The following is a 4,311-nucleotide window of genomic DNA, read 5'->3' as shown; positions in this document are numbered from 1 at the left end:
CATCAATTCGAATGGTAATGTCCAGTCTGGTGCAGAGATGATTGGTGCTGTGACCAATTTAGCTTTCAAAGTCTCAAATGCTTGCAGACATTCTTTATCAAAGATAAATGGCGTGTCAGCAGCTAGCAGGTTGCTAAGAGGTTTGGCAATTTTTGAAAAATCCTTTATAAACCTCCTATAAAATCATGCATGCCCCAGAAAGCTTCTGACTGCCTTAACAAGTCATCCATGAAGACTTCCAGGAATTTTTCCACCATATCAGAGAAAATTGAGAGCATGCACCTCTGAAAGGTTGCAGGTGCATTGCACAGACCAAATGGCATCCTTCTGTATGCAAATACTCCAGATGGACATGTGAATGCCGTTTTCTCTTGATCTTTTGGATCGACTGCAATTTGATTATAACCTAAATATCCATCCAGGAAGCAGTAGTATTCATGACCTGCTAGTGTTTCTAGCATCTGGTCTGTGAATGGTAAAGGAAAATGATCATTTCTGGTGGCTGTATTGAGCCTTCTATAATCAATACACATACGCCACCCTGTAACTGTTCTTGTAGGAACCAGTTCATTTTTTTCATTATGAACCACTGTCATGCATCCTTTCTTAGGGACGACTTGGACAGGGCTCACCCAGGGGCTATCAGAAATAGGATAAATAATCCCAGCCTCTAGTAATTTAGTGACCTCTTTCTGCACCACTTCTTTCATGGTTGGATTCAGCTGCCTTTGTGGTTGGACCACTGGCTTGGCGTCATCCTCCAGTAAGATCTTGTGCATGCATCTGGCTGGGCTAATGCCCTTGAGATCACTGATGGACCACCCAAGAGCTGTCTTGTGTGTCCTTAGCACTTGAATTAGTGCTTCCTCTTTCTGTGGCTCTAAGGTAGAGCTTATGATTACAGGGAAGGTATCACCTTCTCCCAGAAATGCATATTTCAGGGATGGTGGTAATGGTTTGAGTTCGGGTTTTAGAGGTTTCTCCTCTTCTTGAGGGATTTTCAAAGGTTCTATTATTTTCTCTGATTCCTCCAAATCAGGCTGGACATCTTTGAAGATGTCCTCTAGCTCTGATTCGAGACTCTCAGCCATATTGACCTCTCTTACCAGAGAGTCAATAATATCAACACTCATGCAGTCATTTGGGGTGTCTGGATGTTGCATGGCTTTGATAACATTCAATTTGAACTCCTCCTCATTGACTCTCAAGGTTACTTCCCCTTTTTGGACGTCAATGAGGGTTCAGCCAGTTGCTAGGAAAGGTCTTCCTAGAATAAGAGTTGCACTCTTGTGCTCCTCTATTTCCGGCACCACAAAGTCAGAAGGAAAGGTAAATGGCCCAACCTTGACAATCATATCTTCAATCATGCCTGATGGGTAACCTTGACAATCATGTCTTCAATCACGCCTGATGGGTATTTAATGGAGCCATCAGCAAGTTGAAGACATATCCTGGTTGGTTTGATTTCTTCAGTCAAACCAAGCTTTCTGATAGTAGATGCAGGTATTAGGTTGATACTTGCCCCAAGATCACATAAAGCTTGCTTGGTACAAGTACCCTCTAATGTGCATGGTATCATAAAGCTCCCGGGATCTTTAAGCTTCTCAGGTTAGCTTTTCAGAATGACTGCACTGCATTCTTCAGTGAGGTAAACTTTTTCAGTCTCCCTCCAATCCTTCTTATGACTTAAGATCTCTTTCATGAACTTAGCATGAGAGGGTATTTGCTCAAGTGCTTCTGCAAACGAAATCTTTATTTCAAGAGTTCTGAGATAGTCTGCAAAGCGGGCAAATTTCTTATCCTGTTCCGCTTGGCGGAGTTTTTGAGGATAAGACATTTTGGCTTTGTATTCCTCAACCTTAGTTGCTGCAGGTTTATTGCCTGTAGAAGTGGGTTGGGAAGCCTTTTTAGAAGAGTTGTTATCAGCACTTGTATGTGACTGATTTCCCACCGGCGTTTGAATGCCAGGGGTGGAAGCTGGAGTGGCGTTAAACGCGAACTCCTTATTTGTTACTGGCGTCTGAACGCCAAAACTATGCTCCCTTTGGGCGTTCAACGCCGGATTCATGCTTGTTTCTGGCGTTGAACGCCAGGAATGAGCATGGTCTGGGCGTTCAGCGCCAGTATTGTTCCTCTCTGGGCTCTGATTGTCCTCAGAGGGATTTTGATTGGCCATTTGTTCATTTCTTGGCTTCCTACTGCTTTGAAGTGAGGTATTTAATGTTTTCCCACTTCTTAATTGAACTGCTTGGCATTCTTCTGCTATTTGTTTTGACAGTTACTTTTCTGTTTGCTTTAACTGTACTTCCATATTCCTGTTAGCCATTCCTGTTTCCTGTAGTATTTCTTTGAATTCGGCTAGCTGCTGGGTTAGAAAGTCTAATTGCTGATTGAATTTATTAGCCTGATCTACAGGATTGAGTTCAGCAGTTACTGTTTTAGCTTCTTCTTTCATGGAAGATTCACTGCTTAGGTACAGATGCTGATTTCTGGCAACTGTATCAATAAGCTCTTGAGCTTCTTCAATTGTTTTTCTTATATGAATAGATCCACCAGCTGAGTGGTTTAGAGAAATCTGAGCTTTTTCTGTAAGCCCATAGTAGAAGATGTCTAATTGCACCCACTCTGAAAATATTTCAGAGGGGCATTTTCTTAGCATCTCTCTGTATCTCTCCAAAGCATCATAAAGGGATTCATTATCTCCTTGTTTGAAGCCTTGGATGGTTAGCCTTAGCTGTGTCATCCATTTTGGAGGGAAATAGTGATTCAGGAATTTTTCTGACAGCTGTTTCCATGATTTTATGCTGTTCTTAGGCTGGTTATTTAACCACCTCTTAGCTTGATCTTTTACAGCAAATGGAAACAGTAATAATCTGTAGACATCCTGATCTACTTCCTTATCATGTACTGTGTCAGCAATTTGTAAAAATTGTGCCAGAAACTCTGTAGGTTCTTCATGTGGAAGACCAGAATACTGGCAGTTTTGCTGCACCATGATAATAAGGTGAGGATTCAACTCAAAGCTACTAACTCCAATGGAGGGTATACAGATACTACTCCCATATGAAGCAGAAGTGGGGTTAGCATATAACCCCAGAGTCCTCCTGGACTGTTCATTCCCACTTAATTCCATGATGGAATAAAGGAGATGATATGTATGTTGATATTATTTATTTTATAAAAATTTATTTTATAAAATAAAATAAAAACGAAATAAACAAAAGAAATTGAAAATATTTTGAAATTGAAATTTGAATTTTTATATAAAAATTTCGAAAAATGTAGTTTAAAATTAGTTAAGAAAGATATATTTTTGAATTTTGAATTTTATGATGAAAGAGAAAAACACACAAAAGACACAAGACATAAAATTTTTAGATCTAATGCTCCTTGTTTTCGAAAATTTTGGAGGGAAAACACCAAGGAACACCAAACTTACAAATTTTAAGATCAAAACACAATAAAAACTCAAGAACACCTTGAAGATTCACAAGAACACCAAGAACCAAAGAAAGAACACCAAACTTAAAATTTTTAGAAAACCAAGATAAATTAACAAGAAAACACCAAACTTGGAGTTTGGCACAAGATTTGATCAAAGAAAAATTATTTTTGAAAAAGATTCCAAAGAAGCTACCTAATTATCAAGAACAACTACTAAAGCTCCAGTCAATTGGGCAGTAACTTCAGTATTGATTTTATGGATAAAAGTATAAAATTTTTTGAAAGTTAATATTTTGAAAAAGTTCAAGAAAAACAAGAAAAGACACAAAACAAGAAAAACTCAAGATCAAACAAGAAAAATAAACAAGAACAACTTGAAGATCAATGAAGAACAAAGAACACAAGTTCAAAAATTTAAAGAAAAATATAAGATATGAAATTAACACCAAACTTAGAACAAGACATTAAATTCACAAAAATTAATAATTAATTAAGAAAAATAATATTTTTGAAAAAAATTTTTGAAAAGAAACTATCCTATCAGAATTTAATGACTCTATAACAATAAAAATAAATTATTCCTAATCTAAGAAATAAAATAAACCTTTAGTTGTTCAAACTCGAACAATCCCCGGCAACGGCGCCAAAAACTTGGTGCACGAATTTGTAATCCGTACAACTAACCAGCAAGTGCATTGGGTCGTCCAAGTAATACCTTACGTGAGTAAGGGTCGATCCCACAGAGATTATTGGTATGAAGCAAGCTATGTTTATTTTATTATTCTTAGTCAGGATGTCAATTAAAGTTATCGGTTGGAATTATTAGAAAAATAAAAGAGCGAGAATTAATTACTTGTAATGCAGTAG

Source organism: Arachis duranensis, chromosome 3 (assembly GCF_000817695.3).
Source record: "Arachis duranensis cultivar V14167 chromosome 3, aradu.V14167.gnm2.J7QH, whole genome shotgun sequence".
Lineage (NCBI taxonomy): Eukaryota > Viridiplantae > Streptophyta > Magnoliopsida > Fabales > Fabaceae > Arachis > Arachis duranensis.
Note: the sequence above shows the minus strand (reverse complement) of the source record.